Source organism: Carica papaya, chromosome 8, assembly GCF_054855325.1.
Source record: "Carica papaya isolate Zhongbai chromosome 8, ASM5485532v1, whole genome shotgun sequence".
Taxonomy (NCBI): Eukaryota; Viridiplantae; Streptophyta; class Magnoliopsida; order Brassicales; family Caricaceae; genus Carica; species Carica papaya.
In genome coordinates, this window is record NC_142316.1 from 19,504,851 (window position 1) to 19,524,331 (window position 19,481).

The following is a 19,481-nucleotide window of genomic DNA, read 5'->3' on the forward strand; positions in this document are numbered from 1 at the left end:
CAAGCACCCTTAACTTGCGGAGTTCTGATTGAATCCGTTGCGTTGGTGCTGGTATGATTGCTCATGTTTCATTCTGCGCTGCAAATACATACACTTTTTCTCCCTCCATCCCCCCTCCATCATTTGTTTCCTTGTGCGTGCACTCTACATCTCTCCTTCTCGTTCTAATATCGATTAAAATGCCCCTGCTTCTTGACTCACATTTGCGTATAAACCAGTGGACCCTAGTTCCAGTCGCGCGTAACGTCGAACGACCCGTCTGAAAAAAAAATTAATGCGACACGAGAACTTCCCAGGAGGTCACCCATCCGAGTACAACTCTCGCCCAAGCACACTTAACTGCGGAGTTCTAATGGGATCCGGTGCATTAGTGCTGGTATGATCACACCTGTTTAATTTTGCGCTGCAAATACATAAACTCCTTCTCCTTTTTTCCCCCTCCCGTAATTTGTTTCCTTGTGCGTGCGCACTGCAGCTCTCGTTCTCGTTCAAATATCAAGTAAAATGCCACGGCGTCGTGACTCACATTTGTGAATAAATATGCGGACCATAATTAAAGTCGCGCGTAACGTCAAACGGCACATCTGAAAAAAAGAAAATGGGTGCATTACGTGAACTTCCCAGGAGGTAACCCATCATTGTACTACTTTCGCCAAACCACACTTAACTACGGAGTTCTGATGGGATCCGGTGCATTTGTGCTGGTGTGACCGCACCTGTTTAATTTTGTGCTGAAAATACATACACTCCTTCTTCCCTCCCCCCTCCCATCATTCGTTTCCTTGTCCGTTCACACTGCACCTCTCATTCTCGTTCTTATATCGATTAAAATGCCCCCGATTCTTGACTCACATTTGCGTATAAACCAGCAAACCAAAGTTCCAGTCGCGCGTAACGTCGAACGACCCATCTGAAAAAAAATTGTTGCGATACGAGAACTTCCCAAGAGGTCACCCATCAGAGTACTATTCTCGCCCAAGCACACTTAACTGCAGAGTTCTAATGGGATCCAGTGTAGTAGTGTTAGTATGATGCCACTTGTTTAATTTTGCGCTACAAATATATACACTCATTCTCTTTTCTTCCTCATCCCGTAATTTGTTTCCTTGTGCGTGCGCACTGCACCTCCCGTACTCGTTCTAATATCAAGTAAAATGCCACGGCGCCGTGACTCAAATTTGCGAATAAACCTGCGGACCATAAATCAAGTCGCGCGTAACGTCGAAAGAATTATCTGCAAAAAGATGGGTGCAACACGAGGACCTCCCAAGAAAATGGGTGAAATATAAGGACTTCGCAGGAGGTCACCCATCCGAGTACTTTTCTCGCCCAAGCACCCTTAACTGCGGAGTTCTGATAGAATCTGTTGCATTAGTGCTGGTATGATCCCTCATGTTTCATTCTGCACTGCAAATACATACACTCTTTCTCCTTTCATCCCCCCTCCCGTCATTTGTTTCCTTGTGCGTGCACTCTGCATCTCTCTTTCTCGTTCTAATATCAAGTAATATGCTCCGGCACCGTGACTCACCTTTACAAATGAACCAGCAGTTTATAATTCCATTCGCGCGTAACGTCGAACAACCCATCCGAAAAAAAATAGGTGCAACACGAGGGCTTCCCAAGTCGTCACCCATCCGAGTACTACCCTCGCCCAAGCACACTTAACTACGGAGTTCTGATGGGATCCGGAGCTTTAGTGCTGGTATGATCGCACCTGTTTAAGTTCGCGCTGCAAATACATACACTCCTTATCCTTTCTTCCACCTCCCGTCATTTGTTTCCTTGTGCGTTCACACTTCACCTCTCATTCTCGTTCTAATATCGATTAAAATGCCCCTGCTTCTTGACTCACATTTGCGTATAAACCAGCGGACCCTAGTTCCAGACGATCGTAACGTCGAACGACCCGTCTGAAAAAAAATTGGTGCGACACGAGGACTTCCCCGGAGGTCACCCATCCGAGTACTAATCTCGCTCAAGCACACTTCACTGTGGAGTTCTGATGGGATCCGGTGCATTAGTGCTGGTATGATCGCACATTTTTAATTTTGCGCTGCAAATACATAAACTCATTCCCCTTTCTTCCCCCTCCCGTCATTTGTTTCCTTGTGCGTGCGCACTGCACCTCCCGTTCTCGTTCTAATATCTAGTAAAATTCTACAGCGCCGTGACTCACATTTGCGAATAAACCTGAGGACCATAATACAAGTCGCGCGTAACGTCGAAAGAATCATCTGCAAAAAAATGGGTGCAACACGAGGAGTTCACAAGAAAATTGGTGAAATATAAGGACTTCGCAGGAGGTACCCCATGCTAGTACTACTCTCGCCCAAGCACTTTTACCCACGGAGTTCTGATAGAATCCGTTGCATTAGTGCTGGTATGATCGCACTTGTTTCATTTTCGGCTGTAAATACATACACTCCTTCTCCTTTCTTCCCCCTCCCGTCATTTGTTTCCTTGTGCGTGCGCACTGCACCTCTCGTTCTCGTTCAAATATCAAGTAAAATGCCACGGCGCCGTGACTCACATTTGCGAATAAATATGCAGACCATAATTAAAGTCGCGCGTAACGTCGAACGGCACATCTGAAAAAAAAAATGGGTGCAACACGAGAACTTCCCAGGAGGTAACCCATCATTGTACTACTTTCGCCAAAGCACACTTAACTGCGGAGTTCTGATGGGATCCGGTGCATTTGTGCTTGTGTGACCGCACCTGTTTAATTTCGTGCTGAAAATACATACACTCCTTCTTCCCTCCCTCCCTCCCATCATTTGTTTCCTTTTGCGTTCACATTGCACCTCTCATTCTCGTTCTAATATCGATTAAAATACCCATGATTCTTGACTCACATTTGCGTATAAACCAGCGGACCATAGTTCCAGTCGCACGTAATGTCGAACGACCTATCTGAAAAAATATTGTTGCGATACGAGGACTTCTCAAGAGGTCACCCATTCGAGTACTACTCTCGCCCAAACACACTTAACTGCAGAGTTCTGATGGGATCCAGTGCATTAGTGCTGGTATGATGCCACTTGTTTAATTTTGCGCTTCAAATACATACACTCCTAATTTTTTCTTCCTCCTCCCGTCATTTGTTTCCTTGTGCGTGCGCACTGCACCTCCCGTACTCGTTCTAATATCAAGTAAAATGCCACGGCGCCGTGACTCACATTTGCGAATAAACCTGCGGACCATAAATCAAGTCGCGCGTAACGTCGAAAGAATCATCTGCAAAAAGATGGGTGCAACACGAGGACCTCCCAAGAAAATGGGTGAAATATAAGGACTTCACAGGAAGTCACCCATCCGAGTACTTTTCTCGCCCAAGCACCCTTAACTGCGGAGTTCTGATAGAATCCGTTGCATTAGTGCTGATATGATCCATCATGTTTCATTCTGCACTGCAAATACATACACTCTTTCTCCTCCCATCCCCCCTCCCGTCATTTGTTTCCTTGTGCGTTCACGCTGCACCTCTCATTCTCGTTCTAATATCGATTAAAATGCCCCTGCTTATTGACTCACATTTGCGTATAAACCAGCGGACCCTAGTTCCAGACGCGCCTAACGTCGAACGACCCGTCTGCAAAAAAATTGGTGCGACACGAGGACTTCCCAGGAGGTCACCCATTCGAGTACTAATCTCGCCCAAGCACACTTAACTACAGAGTTCTAATGAGATCCAGTGCATTAGCGCTGGTATGATGCCACTTGTTTAATTTTGCGCTTCAAATACATACACTCCTTCTCTTTTCTTCCTCCTCCCGTCATTTGTTTCCTTGTGCGTGCGCAATGCACCTCCCGTACTCGTTCTAATATCAAGTAAAATACCACGGCGCCGTGACTCACATTTGCGAATAAACCTGAGGACAATAATTCAAGTCGCGCGTAACGTCGAAAGAATCATCTGCAAAAAAATGGGTGCAACACGAGGACTTCACAAGAAAATGGGTGAAATATAAGAACTTCGCAGGAGGTAACCCATGCTAGTACTACTCTCGCCCAAGCACCCTTACCTACGGAGTTCTGAAAGAATCCGTTGCATTAGTGCTGGTATGATCGCACCTGTTTCATTTCTTGCTGAAAATACATACACTCCTTCTCCTTCCTTCCCCCTCCCATCAATTGTTTCCTTGTGTGTTCACACTGCACCTCTCCTTCTCGTTCTAATATCGATTAAAATGCCCCTGCTTCTTGACTCACATTTGCGTATAAACCAGCGGACCCTAGTTCCAGTCACGCGTAACGTCGAACGACCCGTCTGAAAAAAAATATTTGCGACACGAGGACTTCCTAGGAGATCACCAATCCGAGTACTACTCTCGCCAAAGCACACTTAACTGCGGAGTTCTGATGGGATCCGGTGCATTAGTGCTGGTATGATCGCACCCGTTTAATTCCGCACTGCAAATACATAAACTCCTTCTCCTTTCTTTCCCCTCCCGTCATTTGTTTCCTTGTGCGTGCGCACTACACCTCCCGTGCTCCTTCTAATATAAAGTAAAATGCTAGGGTGCCGTGACTCACATTTGCGAATAAACCTGAGGACCATAATTCAAGTCGCGCGTATCGTCGAAAGAATCATCTGCAAAAAAATGGGTGGAACACGAGGACTTCCAAAGAAAATGGGTGAAATATAAAGACTTCGCATGAGGTCACCCATCCTAGTGCTACTCTCGCCCAAGCACCCATAACTTGCAGAGTTCTGATAGAATCCGTTGCATTGGTGCTGGTATGATTGCTCATGTTTCATTCTGCGCAGCAAATACATACACGTTTTCTCCCTCCATCCCCCCTCCCGTCATTTGTTTCCTTGTGCGTGCACTCTGCATCTCTCCTTCTCGTTCTAATATCGATTAAAATGCCCCTGCTTCTTGACTCACATTTGCGTATAAACCAGTGGACCCTAGTTCCAGTCGCGCGTAACGTCGAACAACCCGTCTGAAAAAAAAATTAGTGCGACACGAGGACTTCCCAAGAGGTCACCCATCCGAGTACTACTCTCGCCCATGAACACTTAACTGCGGAGTTCTGATGGGATCCGGTGCATTAGTGCTGGTATGATCGCACCTGTTTAATTTTGCGCTGCAAATACATAAACTCCTTCTCCTTTCTTCCCCCTCCTGTCATTTGTTTCATTGTGCGTGCACACTGCACCTCTTGTTCTCGTTCAAATATCAAGTAAAATGCCACGACACTGTGACTCACATTTGCGAATAAATCTGCGGACCATAATAAAAGTAGCGCGTAACGTCGTACGGCACATCTGAAAAAAAGAAAATGGGTGCAACACGAGAACTTCCCACGAGGTAACCCATCATTGTACTACTCTCGCCCAAGCACACTTAACTGCGGAGTTCTGATGGGATCCGGGGCTTTAGTGCTGGTAAGATCGCACCTCTTTAATTTCGCGCCGCAAATACAAACACTCCTCCTTTCTTCCCCCTCCCGTCATTTGTTTCCTTGTGCGTTCACACTTCACCTCTCATTCTCGACCCGTCTGAAAAAAAACTGATGCGACACAAGAACTTCCCAAGAGGTCACCCATCCGAGTACTACTCTCGCCCAAGCACACTTAACTGCGGAGTTCTGATGGGATCCGGTGCATTAGTGCTGGTATGATCGCAACTGTTTAATTTTGTGCTGCAAATAAATAAACTCCTTCTCCTTTCTTCCCCCTCCCATCATTTGTTTCCTTGTGCGTGCGCACTGCACCTCTCGTTCTCGTTCAAATATCAAGTAAAATGCCACTGCGTCGTGATCCACATTTGCGAATAATTCTGCGGACCATAATTAAAGTCGCGCGTAACGTCGAACGGCACATCTAAAAAAAAGAAAATGGGTGCAACACGAGAACTTCCCAGGAGGTAACCCATCATTGTACTAGTTTCACCAAAGCACACTTAACTGCGGAGTTCTGATGGGATCCGGTGCATTTGTGCTGGTGTGACCGCACCTGTTTAATTTTGTGCTGAAAATACATACACTCCTTCTTCCCTCCCCCCCTCCCATCATTTGTTTCCTTGTGCGTTCACACTGCACCTCTCCTTCTCGTTCTAATATCGATTAAAATGCCCCTAATTCTTGACTCACATTTGCGTATAAACCAGTGGACCCTCGATCCAGTCGCGCGTAACATCGAATGACCCATCTGAAAAAAAATTGTTGCGATACGAGGACTTCCCAAGAGGTCACCCATCCGAGTACTACTCTCGCCCAAGCACACTAAACTGCGGAGTTCTGATGGGATCCGATGCATTAGTGCTGGTATGATGCCACTTGTTTAATTTTGCGCTTCAAATACATACACTCCTTCTCTTTTCTTCCTCTTCCCGTCATTTGTTTCCTTGTTCGTGCGCACTGCACCTCCCGTACTCGTTCTAATATCAAGTAATATGCCCCGGCACCGTGACTCACCTTTGCAAATGAACCAGCGGTTTATAATTCCATTCGCGCGTAACTTTGAACAACCCATCCGAAAAAAAATAGGTGCAACACGAGGGCTTCCCAAGTGGTCACCCATCTAAGTACGACTCTCGCCCAAGCACACTTAACTGCGGAGTTATGATGGGATCCGGGGCTTTAATGCTGGTATGATCGCACCTGTTTAATTTTGCGCTGCAAATAAATACACTCCTTCTCTTTTCTTCCCCCTCCCGTCAATTGTTTCCTTGTGCATTCACACTGCACCTCTCATTCTCGTTCTAATATCGATTACAATGCCCCTGCTTCTTGACTCACATTTGCGTATAAACCAGCGGACCCTAGTTCCAGTCGCGCGTAACGTCGAACGACCCGTCTGAAAAAAAAATTGTTGCGACACGAGGACTTCCCAGGAGGTCACCTATCCGAGTACTACTCTCGCCCAAGCACACAAAACTCTGGAGTTCTGATGGGATCCGGTGCATTAGTGGTGGTATGATCGCACCCGTTCAACTTCGCACTGCAAATACATAAACTCCTTCCCCTTTCTTCCCCCTCCCGCCATTTGTTACCTTGTGCGTGCGCACTGCACCTTCCGTGCTCGTTCTAATATCAAGTAAATTGCTATGGTGCCGTGACTCACATTTGCGAATAAACCTGAGGACCATAATTCAAGTCGCGCGTATCGTCAAAAGAATCATCTGCAAAAAAATGGGTGCAACACGAGGACTTCCTAAGAAAATGGGTGAAATATAAGGACTTCTTAGGAGGTCACCCATCCTAGTGCTACTCTCGCCCAAGCACCCTTAACTTGCGGAGTTCTGATAGAATCCGTTGCATTGGTGCTGGTATGATTGCTCATGTTTCATTCTGCGCTGCAAATACATACACTTTTTCTCCCTCCATCCCCCCTCCCGTCATTTGTTTCCTTGCGCGTGCACTCTGCATCTCTTATTCTCGTTCTAATATTGATTAAAATGCCCCTGCTTCTTGACTCACATTTGCGTATAAACCAGTGGACCTTAGTTCCAGTCGCGCGTAACGTCGAACGACCCGTCTGAAAAAAAAAATTAGTGCAACAAGAGGACTTCCCCGGAGGTCACCTATCCGAGTACTACTCTCGCCTAAGCACACTTAACTGCGGAGTTCTGATGGGATCCGGTGCATTAGTGCTGGTATGATCGCAACTGTTTAATTTCGCGCTGCAAATACAAAAACTCCTTCTCATTTCTTCCCCCTCCCGTCATTTGTTTCCTTGTGCGTGCGCACTGCACCTCTCGTTCTTGTTCAAATATCAAGTATAATGCCACGGCGCCGTGACTCACATTTGCGAATAAAGCTGCGGACCATAATTAAAGTCGCGCGTAATGTCGAACGGCACATCTGAAAAAAAAAATGGGTGTAACACGAGAACTTCCCAGGAGGTAACCCATCATTGTACTACTTTCGCCAAAGCACACTTAACTGCGGAGTTCTGATGGGATCTGGTGCATTTGTGCTGGTATGATCGCACCCGTTTAATTCCGCGCTGCAAATACATAAACTCCTTCTCCTTTCTTCCCCCTCCCGTCATTTGTTTCCTTGTGCGTGCGCACTGCACCTTCCGTGCTCGTTCTAATATCAAGTAAAATGCTACGGTGCCGTGACTAACATTTGCGAATAAACCTGCGGACCATAAATCAAGTCGCGCGTAACGTCGAAAGAATCATCTGCAAAAAGATTGGTGCAACACGAGGACCTCCCAAGAAAATGGGTGAAATATAAGGACTTCGCAGGAGGTCACCCAACCGAGTACTTTTCTCGCCTAAGCACCCTTAACTACGAAGTTCTGATAGAATCCGTTGCATTAGTGCTGGTATGATCCCTCATGTTTCATTCTACATTGCAAATACATACACTCTTTCCCCTCCCATCCCCCCTCCCGTCATTTATTTCCTTGTGCGTGCACTCTGCATCTCTTTTTCTCGTTCCAATATCAATTAAAATGCCCCTGATTCTTGACTCACATTTGCGTATAAACCAGTGGACCCTCGTTCCAGTCGCGCGTAACGTCGAAGGACCCGTTTAAAAAAAAAATTAGTGCGACATGAGGACTTCCCAGGAGGTCACCCATCCGAGTACTACGCTCGCCTAAGCACACTAAACTGCGGAGTTCTGATGGGATCCGATGCATTAGTGCTGGTATGATCGCACCTGTTTCATTTCGTGCTGAAAATACATACACTCCTTCTCCTTCCCTCCCCCTCCCCTCAATTGTTTCCTTGTGCGTTCACACTGTACCTCTCCTTCTCGTTCTAATATCGATTAAAATGCCCCTGCTTCTTGACTCACAATTGCGTATAAACCAGCGGACCCCAGTTCCAGTCGTGCGTAACGTCGAACGACCCGTTTGAAAAAAAATTGGTGCGACACAAGGACTTTCCAGGAAGTCACCCATCCGAGTACTACTCTCGTCCAAGCACACTTAATTGCGGAGTTCTGATGGGATCCGGTGCATTAGTGCTGGTATGATCGCACCCCTTTAATTCCACGCTGCAAATACATAAACTCCTTCTCCTCTCTTCCCCCTCCCGTCATTTGTTTCCTTGTGCGTGCGCACTGCACCTCCCGTGCTCGTTCTAATATCAAGTAAAATGCTACGGTGCCGTGACTCACATTTGCAAATAAACTTGAGGACCATAATTCAAGTCGCGCGTATCGTCGAAAGAATTATCTGCAAAAAAATGGGTGCAACACGACGACTTCCTGAGAAAATGGGTGAAATATAAGGACTTCGCATGAGGTCACCCATCCTAGTGCTACTCTTGCCCAAGCACCCTTAACTTGTGGAGTTCTGATAGAATCCGTTGCATTGGTGCTGGTATGATTGCTCATGTTTCATTCTGCGCTGCAAATACATACACATTTTCTCCCTCCATCCCCCCTCCCGTCATTTGTTTCCTTCTGCGTGCACTCTGCATCTCTCCTTCTCGTTCTAATAACGATTAAAATGCCCCTGCTTCTTGACTCACATTTGCGTATAAACCAGTGGACCCTAGTTCCAGTCGCGCGTAACGTCGAACGACCCGTCTAAAAAAAAAATTAGTGCGACACAACGACTTCCCAGGAGGTCACCCATCCGAGTACTACTCTCGCCCAAGCACACTTAACTGCGGAGTTCTGATGTGATCCGATGCATTAGTGCTGGTATGATCACACCTATTTAATTTTGCGCTGCAAATACATAAATTCCTTCCCCTTTCTTCCCCCACCCGTCATTTGTTTCCTTGTGCGTGCGCACTGTACCTCTCTTTCTCGTTCAAATATCAAGTAAAATGCCACGGTGCCGTGACTCACATTTGCGAATAAATCTGCGAACCATAATTAAAGTCACGCGTAACGTCGAACGACACATCTGAAAAAAAGAAAATGGGAGCAACACGAGAACTTCCCAGGAGGTAACCCATCATTGTACTACTTTCCCCAAAGCACACATAACTGCGGAGTTCTGATGGGATCCGGTGCATTTGTGCTGGTGTGACCGCACATGTGTAATTTCGTGCTGAAAATACATACACTCCTTCTTCCCTCCCCCCTCCCATCATTTGTTTCCTTGTGGGTTCACACTGCACCTCTCCTTCTCGTTCTAATATCGATTAAAATGCCCCTGATTCTTGACTCACATTTGCGTATAAACCAGCGGACCATAGTTCCAGTCGCGCGTAACGTCGAACAACCCATCTGAAAAAAAATTGTTGGGATACGAGGACTTCCCAAGAGATCACCCATCCGAGTACTACTCTCGCCCAAGCACACTTAACTGCAGAGTTATGATGGGATCCAGTGCATTAGTGCTGGTATGATGCCACTTGTTTAATTTTTTGCTTCAAATACATACACTCTTTCTCTTTTCTTCCTCATCCCGTCATTTGTTTCCTTGTGCGTGCGCACTGCACCTCCTGTACTCGTTCTAATATCAAGTAAAATGCCACGGCGCCGTGACTCACATTTGCGAATAAACCTGCGGACCATAAATCAAGTCGCGCGTAACGTCGAAAGAATCATATGAAAAAAAAAAATGGCTGCAACACGAGAACTTCCCATGAGGTAACCCATCATTGTACTACTTTCGCCAAAGCACACTTAACTGCGGAGTTCTGATGGGATCCGGTGCATTTGTGCTGGTGTGACCGCACCTGTTTAATTTCGTGCTGAAAATACATACACTCCTTCTTCCCTCCCTCCCACCCATCATTTGTTTCCTTGTGCGTTCACACTGCAACTCTCCTTCTCGTTCTAATATCGATTAAAATGCCCCTTATTCTTGACTCACATTTGCGTATAAACCAGCGGACCATAGTTCCAGTCGCGCGTAACGTCGAACGACCCATCTGAACAAAAATTGTTGCGATACGAGGACTTCCAAAGAGGTCACCCATCCGAGTACTACTCTCGACCAAGCACAGTTAACTGCAGATTTCTGATGGGATCCAGTGCATTAGTGCTGGTATGATGCCACTTGTTTAATTTTGCGCTTCAAATACATACACTCCTTCTCTTTTCTTCCTCATCCCGTCATTTGTTTCGTTGTGCGTGCGCACTGCACCTCCTGTACTCGTTCTAATATCAAGTAAAATTCCACGGCGCCGTGACTCACATTTGCGAATAAACCTGCGGACCATAAATCAGCACGAAATGAAACAGGTGCAATCATACCAGCACTAATGCAACGGATTCTATCAGAACTCCGTAGGTAAGGGTGCTTGGGCGAGAGTAGTACTAGCATGGGTTATCTCCTGCGAAGTCCTTATATTTCACCCATTTTCTTGTGAAATCCTCGTGTCGCACCAATTTTTTTTCAGACGGGTCGTTCGACGTTACGCGCGTCTGGAACTAGGGTCCGCTGGTTTATACGCAAATGTGAGTCAAGAAGCAGGGGCATTTTAATCGATATTAGAACGAGAATGAGAGGTGAAGTGTGAACGCACAAGGAAACAAATTACGGGAGGGGGAAGAAAGGAGAAGGAGTATATGTATTTGCAGCGCGGAATTAAAAGGGTGCGATCATACCAGCACTAATGCACCGGATCCCATCAGAACTCCGCAGTTAACTGTGCTTGGGCGAGAGTAGTACTCGGGTGGGTGACCTCCTGGGAAGTCTTTGTGTCGCACAAATTTATTTTCAAACGAGTCGTTCGACGTTACGGGCGACTTGAATTAGGGTCCGCTGGTTTATACGCAAATGTGAATCAAGAAGCATAGGCATTTTAATCGATATTAGAACGAGAAGGAGAGGTGCAGTGTGAACGCACAAGGAAACAATTGATGGGAGGGGGAGGGAAGGAGAAGGAGTGTATGTATTTTCAGCACGAAATGAAACAGGTGCGATCATACCAGCACTAATGCAACGGATTCTATCAGAACTCCGTAGGTAAGGGTGCTTGGACGAGAGTAGTACTAGCATGGGTTACCTCCTGCGAAGTCCTTATATTTCACCAATTTTCTTGCGAAGTCCTCGTGTTGCACCCATTTTTTTTTTTCAGATGTGCCGTTCGACGTTACGCGCGACTTTAATTATGGTCCGCAGATTTATTCGCAAATGGGAGTCACGGCGCCGTGGCATTTTACTTGATATTTGAACGAGAACGAGAGGTGCAGTGCGCACGCACAAAAAAACAAATGACGGGAGGGGGAAGAAAGGGGAATGAGTTTATGTATTTGTAGCGCAAAATTAAACAGTTGCGATCATACCAGCACTAATGCACCGGATCCCATCAGAACTCCGCAGTGAAGTGTGCTTGGGCGAGATTAGTACTCGGATGGGTGACCTCCTGGGAAGTCCTCGTGTCGCACCAATTTTTTTTCAGACGGGTCGTTCGACGTTACGCGCGTCTGGAACTAGGGTCCGCTGGTTTATACGCAAATGTGAGTCAAGAAGCAGGGGCATTTTAATCGATATTAGAACGAGAATGAGAAGTGAAGTGTGAACGCACAAAGAAACAAATGACGGGAGGGGGAAGAAAGGAGAAGGAGTGTATGTATTTGCAGCGCGAAATTAAACAGGTGCGATCATACCAGCACTAAAGCTCCGGATCCCATCAGAACTCCGCAGTTAAGTGTGCTTGGGCGAGAGTAGTACTCGGATGGGTGACCACTTGGGAAGCCCTCGTGTTGCACCTATTTTTTTTCGGATGGGTTGTTCGACGTTACGCGCGAATGGAATTATAAACCGCAGGTTCATTTGCAAAGGTGAGTCACGGTGCCGAGACATATTACTTGATATTAGAACGAGAAATAGAGATGCAGAGTGCACGCACAAGGAAACAAATGATGGGAGGGGGGATGGAAGGAGAAAGAGTGTATGTATCTGTAGTGCAGAATGAAACATGAGGGATCATACCAGCACTAATGCAACGGATTCTATCAGAACTCCGCAGTTAAGGGTGTTTGGGCGAGAAAAGTACTCGAATGCGTGACCTCCTGCGAAGTCCTTATATTTCACCCATCTTCTTGGGAGGTCCTCGTGTTGCACCCATCTTTCTGCAGATGATTCTTTCGACGTTACGCGCGACTTGATTTATGGTCCGTAGGGTTATTCGCAAATGTGAGTCACAGCGCCGTGACATTTTACTTGATATTAGAACGAGTACGGGAGGTGCAGTGCGCACGCACAAGGAAACAAATGACGGGAGGAGGAAGAAAAGATTAGGAGTGTATGTATTTGAAGCGCAAAATTAAACAAGTGGCATCATACCAGCACTAATGCACTGGATCCCATCAGAACTCTGCAGTTAAGTGTGCTTGGGCGAGAGTAGTACTTGGATGGGTGACCTCTTGAGAAGTCCTCGTATCGCAACAATTTTTTTTCAGATAGGTGGTTCGACATTACGCGCGTTTGGAACTATGGTCCGTTGGTTTATACGCAAATGTGAGTCAAGAATCAGGGGCATTTTAATCGATATTAGAACGAGAAGGAGAGGTGCAATGTGAACGCAAAAGGAAACAAATGATGGGAGGGCGGGAGGGAAGAAGGAGTGTATGTATTTTCAGCACGAAATTAAACAGGTGCGGTCACACCAGCACAAATGCACCGGATCCCATCAGAACTCCGCAGTTAATTGTGCTTTGGCGAAAGTAGTACAATGATGGGTTACCTCCTGGGAAGTTCTCGTGTTGCACCCATTTTTTTTTTTCAGTTGTGCCGTTCGACGTTACGCGCGACTCTAATTATGGTCCGCAGATTTATTCGCAAATGTGAGTCACGGCGCCGTGGCTTTTTTCTTGATATTTGAACGAGAATGAGAGGTTCAGTGCGCACGCACAAGGAAACAAATGACGGGAGGGGGAAGAAAGGAGAAGGAGTTTATGTATTTGCAGCGCGAAATTAAACAGGTGCGATCATACCAGCACTAATGCACTGAATCCCGTCAGAACTCCGCAGTTAAGTGTGCTTGGGCGAGAGTAGTACTCGGATGGGTGACCTCCTAGGAAGTCCTCGTGTCGCACTAATTTTTTTTTTAGACGGGTCGTTCGACGTTACGCGCGACTGGAACCTGGGTCCACTGGTTTATACGCAAATGTGAATCAAGAAGCAAGGGCATTTTAATCGATATTAGAACGAGAATGAGAGATGCAGAGTGCACGCACAAGGAAACAAATGACGGGAGGGGGGATGGAGGGAGAAAAAGTGTATGTATTTGCAGCGCAGAATGAAACATGAGCAATCATACCAGCACCAATGCAAGGGATTCTATCAGAACTCCGCAAGTTAAGGGTGCTTGGGCGAGAGTAGCACTAGGATGGGTGACCTCCTACGAAGTCCTTATATTTCACCCATTTTCTTAGGAAGTCCTCGTGTTGCACCCATTTTTTTGCAGATGATTCTTTCGACGATACGCGCGACTGGAACTATGGTCCTCAGGTTTATTCGCAAATGTGAGTCACGGCACCGTAGGATTTTACTTGATATTAGAACGAGCATGGTAGGTGCAGTGCGCACGCACAAGGAAACAAATGACGGCAGGGGGAAAAAAGGAGAAGGAGTTTATGTATTTGCAGCGCGAAATTAAACAGGTGCGATCATACCAGCACTAATACACCGGATCCCATCAGAACTCCGCAGTTAAGTGTGCTTGTGCGAGAGTAGTACTCGGATGGGTGACCTCTTGGGAAGTCCTCGTATCGCACCAATTTTTTTTCAGACGGGTCGTTCGACGTTGCGCGCGTCTGGAACTAGGGTCCGCTGGTTTATACGCAAATGTGAGTCAAGAAGCAGGGGCATTTTAATCGATATTAGAACGAGAATGAGAGGTGAAGTGTGAACGCACAAGGAAACAAATGACGGGAGGGGGAAGAAAGGAGAAGGAGTGTATGTATTTGCAGCGCGAAATTAAACATGTGCGATCATACCAGCACTAAAGCCCCGGATCCCATCAAAACTCCGCAGTTAAGTCTGCTTGGGCGAGAGTAGTACTCGGATGGTTGACCACTTGGGAAGCCCTCGTGTTGTACCTATTTTTTTTCGGATGGGTTGTTCGACGTTACGCGCGAATGGTATAAACCGCTGGTTCATTTGCAGAGGTGAGTCACGGTGCCGGGGCATATTACTTGATATTAGAACGAGAAATAGAGATGCAGAGTGCACGCACAAGGAAACAAATGACGGGAGGGGGGATGGAATGAGAAAGAGTGTATGTATTTGCAGTGCAGAATGAAACATGAGGGATCATACCAGCACTAATGCAACAGATTCTATCAGAACTCCGCAGTTAAGGGTTCTTGGGCGAGAAAAGTACTCGGATGGGTGACCTCCTGCGAAGTCCTTATATTTCACCCATCTTCTTGGGAAGTCCTCGTGTTGCACCCATCTTTTTGCAGATGATTCTTTCGACGTTACGCGCGACTTGATTTATGGTATGCAGGTTTATTCGCAAATGTGAGTCACGGCGCCGTGGCATTTTACTTGATATTAGAACGAGTACGGGAGGTGCAGTGCGCATGCACAAGGAAACAAATGACGGGAGGAGGATGAAAAGAGAATGAGTGTATGTATTTGAAGCGCAAAATTAAACAAGTGGCATCATACCAGCACTAATGCACTGGATCCCATCAGAACTCTGCAGTTAAGGGTGTTTGGGCGAGAGTAGTACTCGGATGGGTGACCTCTTGGGAAGTCCTCGTATCGCAATAATTTTTTTTCAGATGGGTCGTTCGACGTTACGCGTGACTGGAACTATGGTCCGCTGGTTTATACGCAAATTTGAGTCAAGAATCAGGGGCATTTTAATCGATATTCGAACGAGAAGGAGAGGTGCAGTGTGAACGCACAAGGAAACAAATGATGGGAGGGGGGAGGGAAGAAGGAGTGTATGTATTTTCAGCACGAAATTAAACAGGTGCGGTCACACCTGCACTAATGCACCGGATCCCATCAGAACTCCGCAGTTAAGTGTGCTTTGGCGAAAGTAGTACAATGATGGGTTACCTCCTGGGAAGTTCTCGTGTTGCACCCATTTTTTTTTTCAGATTTGCCATTCGACGTTACGCGCGACTTTAATTATGGTCCGCAGATTTATTCGCAAATGTGAGTCACGGCGCCGTGGCATTTTACTTGATATTTGAACGAGAACGAGAGGTGCAGTGCACACACACAAGGAAACAAATGACGGGAAGGGGAAGAAAGGAGAAGGAGTTTATGTATTTGCAACGCAAAATTAAACAGGTGCGATCATACCAGCACTAATGCACCGGATCCCATTAGAACTCCGCAGTTAAGTGTGCTTGGGTCCGAGTAGTACTCGGATGGGTGACCTCTTGGGAAGTCCTCGTATCGCAACAATTTTTTTTCAGATGAGTCATTCGACGTTACGAGCGACTGGAACTATGGTCCGCTAGTTTATATGCAAATGTGAGTCAAGAATCAGGGGCATTTTAATCGATATTAGAACGAGAAGGAGAGGTGCAGTGTGAACGCACAAGGAAACAAATGGTGGGAGGGGGGGAGGGAAGAAGGAGTGTATGTATTTGCAGCGCGAAATTAAACAAGTGCGATCATACCAACACAAATGCACCGGATCCCATCAAAACTCCGCAGTTAAGTGTGCTTTGGCGAAAGTATTACAATGATGGGTTACCTAGTGGGAAGTTCTCGTGTTGCATCCATTTTCTTTTTTCCAGATGTGCTGTTCAACGTTATGCGCGACTTTAATTATGGTCCGCAGATTTAATCACAAATGTGAGTCACGGTGTCGTGGCATTTTACTTGATATTTGAATGAGAACGAGAGGTGCAGTGTGCACGCACAATGAAACAAATAACGGGTGGGGGAAGAAAGGAGAAGGAGTTTATGTATTTGCAGCGCAAAATTAAACAGGTGCGATCATACCAGCACTAATGCACCGGATCCCATCAGAACTCCGTAGTTAAGTGTGCTTGGGCGAGAGTAGTACTCGGATGGGTGACCTCTTGGGGAGTCCTCGTGTCGCACTAATTTTTTTTTCAGACGGGTCGTTCGACGTTACGCGCGACTGGAACTAGGGTCCACTGGTTTATACGCAAATGTGAGTCAAGAAGCATGGGCATTTTAATCGATATTAGAACGAGAAGGAGAGATGCAGAGTGCACGCACAAGGAAACAAATGACGGGAGGGAGGATGGAGGGAGAAAAAGTGTATGTATTTGCAGCGCAGAATGAAACATGAGCAATCATACCAGCACCAATGCAACGGATTCTATCAGAACTCTGCAAGTTAAGGGTGCTTGGGCAAGAGTAGCACTAGGATGGGTGACCTCCTGCGAAGTCCTTATATTTCACCCATTTTCTTAGGAAGTCCTCGTGTTCCACCCATTTTTTTGTAGATGATTTTTTCGACGATACGCGCGACTGGAACTATGGTCCTCAGGTTTATTCGCAAATGTGATTCACGGCACCGTAGCATTTTACTTTATATTGAAACGAGCACGGGAGGTGCAGTGCGCACGCACAAGGAAACAAATGACGGGAGGGGGAAGAAAGGAGAAGGAGTTTATGTATTTGCAGAGCGGAATTAAACGGGTGCGATCATACCAGCACTAATGCACCGGATCCCGTCAGAACTCCGCAGTTAAGTGTGCTTTGGCAAGAGTAGTACTCGGATTGGTGAACTCTTGGGAAGTCCTCGTGTCGCACCAATTTTTTTTCGGACTGGTCTTTCGACGTTACGCGTGACTGGAACTAGGGTCCGCTGGTTTATACGCAAATGTGAGTCAAGAAACAGGGGTATTTTAATCGATATTAGAACAAGAAGGAGACGTGCAGTGTGAACGCACAAGGGAACAATTGATGGGAGGGGGAGGGAAGGAGAAGGAGTGTATGTATTTTCAGCAAGAAATGAAACAGGTGCGATCATACCAGCCCTAATGCAACGGATTCTATCAGAACTCCGTAGGTAAGGGTGCTTGGGCGAGAGTAGTACTAGCATGGGTTACCTCCTGCGAAGTCCTTATATTTCACCCATTTTCTTGTGAAGTCCTTGTGTTGTACCCATTTTTTTGCAGATGATTCTTTCGACGTTACGCGCGACTTGAATTATGGTCCTCAGGTTTATTCGCAAATGTGAGTCACGGCGCCGTGGCATTTTACTTGATATTAGAACGAGAACGAGAAGTACAGTGCGCACGCACAAGGAAACAAATGACGGGAGGGGGAAGAAAGGGGATTGAGTTTATGTAATTATAGCGCAAAATTAAACGGGTGCGATCATACCAGCACTTTTGCACCGGTTCCCATCAGAACTCCGCAGCTAAGTGTGCTTGGGCGAGAGTAGTACTCTGATGGGTGACCTCTTGGGAAGTCCTCGTGTCGCACTAATTTTTTTTTCAGACGGGTCGTTCGACGTTACGCGCGACTGAAACTAGGGTCCACTGGTTTATACGCAAATGTGAGTCAAGAAGCAGGGGTATTTTAATCGATATTAGAACGAGAAGGAGAGATGCAGAGTGCACGCACAAGGAAACAAATGACGGGAGGGGGGATGGAGGGAGAAAAAGTGTATGTATTTAATGCGCAGAATGAAACATGAGCAATCATACCAGCACCAATGCAACGGATTCTATCAGAACTCCGCAAGTTAAGGGTGCTTGGGCGAGAGTAGCACTAGGATGGGTGACCTCTTGCGAAGTCCTTATATTTCACGCATTTTCTTAGGAAGTCCTCGTGTTCCACCCATTTTTTTGCAGATGATTCTTTCGACGTTACGAGCGACTTGTATTATGGTCCTCAGGTTTATTCGCAAATGTGAGTCACGGCGCCGTAGCATTTTACTTTATATTAGAACGAGCACGGGAGGTGCAGTGCGCACGCACAAGGAAACAAATGGAGGGAGGGGGAAGAAAGGAGAATGAGTTTATGTATTTGCAGCGCGAAATTAAACAGGCGCGATCATAACAGCTCTTATGCACCAGATCCCATCAGAACTCCGCAGTTAAGTGTGCTTGGGCGAGATTAGTACTCGGATGGGTGACCTCCTAGGAAGTCCTCGTGTCGCACCAATTTTTTTTTAAACGGGTCGTTCGACGTTACGCACTTCTGGAACTAGGGTCCGCTGGTTTATACGCAAATGTGAGTCAAGAAGCAGGGGCATTTTAATCGATATTAGAACGAGAATGAGAGGTGAAGTGTGAATGCACAAGGAAACAAATTACGGGAGGGGGAAGAAAGGAGAAGGAGTGTATCTATTTGCAGCGCGAAATTAAACAGGTGTGATCATACCAGCACTAAAGCCCCGGATCCTATCAAAACTCCGCAGTTAAGTGTGCTTGGGCGAGGGTAGTCCTCGGATGGGTGACCACCTGGGAAGCCCTCGTGTTGCACCTATTTTTTTTCGGATGGGTTTTTCGACGTTACGCGCGAATGGAATTATAATCCGCTGGTTCATTTGCAAAGGTGAGTCACGGTGCCGGGGCATATTACTTGATATTAGAACGAGAAAGAGAGATGCAGATTGCACGCACAAGGAAACAAATGACGGGAGGGGGGATGGAAGGAGAAAGTGTGTATGTATTCACAGTGCAGAATGAAACATGAGGGA

At 46.5% G+C, this 19,481-nt stretch overlaps 8 non-coding genes and 32 pseudogenes across 8 annotated transcripts; 16 read left to right on the plus strand and 24 right to left on the minus strand.

Moving 5' to 3' along the window:
• Positions 1–271: 271 nt before the first annotated feature.
• LOC148249558 (5S ribosomal RNA) lies at positions 272–390 on the minus strand. The gene has a single exon (XR_015815031.1). It is a non-coding gene; the product is annotated as a 5S ribosomal RNA (ribosomal RNA).
• Positions 391–599: 209 nt separating this feature from the next.
• On the minus strand, positions 600–718 carry LOC148249559 (5S ribosomal RNA; annotated as a pseudogene).
• A 203-nt stretch (positions 719–921) lies between these two features.
• LOC148249560 (5S ribosomal RNA) lies at positions 922–1,039 on the minus strand (annotated as a pseudogene).
• Positions 1,040–1,600: 561 nt separating this feature from the next.
• Positions 1,601–1,719, minus strand: LOC148249561 (5S ribosomal RNA). The gene has a single exon (XR_015814577.1). It is a non-coding gene; the product is annotated as a 5S ribosomal RNA (ribosomal RNA).
• Positions 1,720–1,924: 205 nt separating this feature from the next.
• Positions 1,925–2,043, minus strand: LOC148249562 (5S ribosomal RNA; annotated as a pseudogene).
• A 561-nt stretch (positions 2,044–2,604) lies between these two features.
• Positions 2,605–2,723, minus strand: LOC148249563 (5S ribosomal RNA; annotated as a pseudogene).
• A 204-nt stretch (positions 2,724–2,927) lies between these two features.
• On the minus strand, positions 2,928–3,045 carry LOC148249564 (5S ribosomal RNA; annotated as a pseudogene).
• Positions 3,046–3,606: 561 nt separating this feature from the next.
• On the minus strand, positions 3,607–3,725 carry LOC148249565 (5S ribosomal RNA; annotated as a pseudogene).
• Positions 3,726–4,284: 559 nt separating this feature from the next.
• LOC148249566 (5S ribosomal RNA) lies at positions 4,285–4,403 on the minus strand (annotated as a pseudogene).
• Positions 4,404–4,965: 562 nt separating this feature from the next.
• On the minus strand, positions 4,966–5,084 carry LOC148249567 (5S ribosomal RNA). Its single transcript, XR_015815339.1, has one exon. It is a non-coding gene; the product is annotated as a 5S ribosomal RNA (ribosomal RNA).
• Positions 5,085–5,293: 209 nt separating this feature from the next.
• On the minus strand, positions 5,294–5,412 carry LOC148249568 (5S ribosomal RNA; annotated as a pseudogene).
• Positions 5,413–5,523: 111 nt separating this feature from the next.
• LOC148249569 (5S ribosomal RNA) lies at positions 5,524–5,642 on the minus strand. The gene has a single exon (XR_015814498.1). It is a non-coding gene; the product is annotated as a 5S ribosomal RNA (ribosomal RNA).
• A 209-nt stretch (positions 5,643–5,851) lies between these two features.
• LOC148249570 (5S ribosomal RNA) lies at positions 5,852–5,970 on the minus strand (annotated as a pseudogene).
• A 204-nt stretch (positions 5,971–6,174) lies between these two features.
• On the minus strand, positions 6,175–6,292 carry LOC148249571 (5S ribosomal RNA; annotated as a pseudogene).
• A 206-nt stretch (positions 6,293–6,498) lies between these two features.
• On the minus strand, positions 6,499–6,617 carry LOC148249572 (5S ribosomal RNA; annotated as a pseudogene).
• Positions 6,618–6,823: 206 nt separating this feature from the next.
• Positions 6,824–6,942, minus strand: LOC148249573 (5S ribosomal RNA; annotated as a pseudogene).
• Positions 6,943–7,505: 563 nt separating this feature from the next.
• LOC148249574 (5S ribosomal RNA) lies at positions 7,506–7,624 on the minus strand (annotated as a pseudogene).
• A 207-nt stretch (positions 7,625–7,831) lies between these two features.
• Positions 7,832–7,950, minus strand: LOC148249575 (5S ribosomal RNA; annotated as a pseudogene).
• A 561-nt stretch (positions 7,951–8,511) lies between these two features.
• Positions 8,512–8,630, minus strand: LOC148249576 (5S ribosomal RNA; annotated as a pseudogene).
• Positions 8,631–8,835: 205 nt separating this feature from the next.
• LOC148249577 (5S ribosomal RNA) lies at positions 8,836–8,954 on the minus strand (annotated as a pseudogene).
• Positions 8,955–9,516: 562 nt separating this feature from the next.
• LOC148249578 (5S ribosomal RNA) lies at positions 9,517–9,635 on the minus strand (annotated as a pseudogene).
• Positions 9,636–9,844: 209 nt separating this feature from the next.
• LOC148249579 (5S ribosomal RNA) lies at positions 9,845–9,963 on the minus strand (annotated as a pseudogene).
• A 203-nt stretch (positions 9,964–10,166) lies between these two features.
• On the minus strand, positions 10,167–10,285 carry LOC148249580 (5S ribosomal RNA; annotated as a pseudogene).
• A 208-nt stretch (positions 10,286–10,493) lies between these two features.
• LOC148249581 (5S ribosomal RNA) lies at positions 10,494–10,612 on the minus strand (annotated as a pseudogene).
• An 858-nt stretch (positions 10,613–11,470) lies between these two features.
• LOC148249582 (5S ribosomal RNA) lies at positions 11,471–11,589 on the plus strand (annotated as a pseudogene).
• Positions 11,590–12,151: 562 nt separating this feature from the next.
• LOC148249583 (5S ribosomal RNA) lies at positions 12,152–12,270 on the plus strand. The gene has a single exon (XR_015814910.1). It is a non-coding gene; the product is annotated as a 5S ribosomal RNA (ribosomal RNA).
• Positions 12,271–12,475: 205 nt separating this feature from the next.
• On the plus strand, positions 12,476–12,594 carry LOC148249584 (5S ribosomal RNA). The gene has a single exon (XR_015814615.1). It is a non-coding gene; the product is annotated as a 5S ribosomal RNA (ribosomal RNA).
• Positions 12,595–13,155: 561 nt separating this feature from the next.
• Positions 13,156–13,273, plus strand: LOC148249585 (5S ribosomal RNA; annotated as a pseudogene).
• Positions 13,274–13,477: 204 nt separating this feature from the next.
• Positions 13,478–13,596, plus strand: LOC148249586 (5S ribosomal RNA; annotated as a pseudogene).
• Positions 13,597–13,804: 208 nt separating this feature from the next.
• On the plus strand, positions 13,805–13,923 carry LOC148249587 (5S ribosomal RNA; annotated as a pseudogene).
• Positions 13,924–14,485: 562 nt separating this feature from the next.
• Positions 14,486–14,604, plus strand: LOC148249588 (5S ribosomal RNA). The gene has a single exon (XR_015814656.1). It is a non-coding gene; the product is annotated as a 5S ribosomal RNA (ribosomal RNA).
• A 205-nt stretch (positions 14,605–14,809) lies between these two features.
• Positions 14,810–14,928, plus strand: LOC148249589 (5S ribosomal RNA; annotated as a pseudogene).
• Positions 14,929–15,486: 558 nt separating this feature from the next.
• Positions 15,487–15,604, plus strand: LOC148249590 (5S ribosomal RNA; annotated as a pseudogene).
• A 203-nt stretch (positions 15,605–15,807) lies between these two features.
• On the plus strand, positions 15,808–15,926 carry LOC148249591 (5S ribosomal RNA; annotated as a pseudogene).
• Positions 15,927–16,133: 207 nt separating this feature from the next.
• LOC148249592 (5S ribosomal RNA) lies at positions 16,134–16,252 on the plus strand (annotated as a pseudogene).
• Positions 16,253–16,784: 532 nt separating this feature from the next.
• LOC148249593 (5S ribosomal RNA) lies at positions 16,785–16,903 on the plus strand. Its single transcript, XR_015814971.1, has one exon. It is a non-coding gene; the product is annotated as a 5S ribosomal RNA (ribosomal RNA).
• A 562-nt stretch (positions 16,904–17,465) lies between these two features.
• LOC148249594 (5S ribosomal RNA) lies at positions 17,466–17,584 on the plus strand (annotated as a pseudogene).
• Positions 17,585–18,143: 559 nt separating this feature from the next.
• On the plus strand, positions 18,144–18,262 carry LOC148249595 (5S ribosomal RNA; annotated as a pseudogene).
• A 562-nt stretch (positions 18,263–18,824) lies between these two features.
• LOC148249596 (5S ribosomal RNA) lies at positions 18,825–18,943 on the plus strand (annotated as a pseudogene).
• Positions 18,944–19,148: 205 nt separating this feature from the next.
• On the plus strand, positions 19,149–19,267 carry LOC148249597 (5S ribosomal RNA; annotated as a pseudogene).
• Positions 19,268–19,481: the final 214 nt, after the last annotated feature.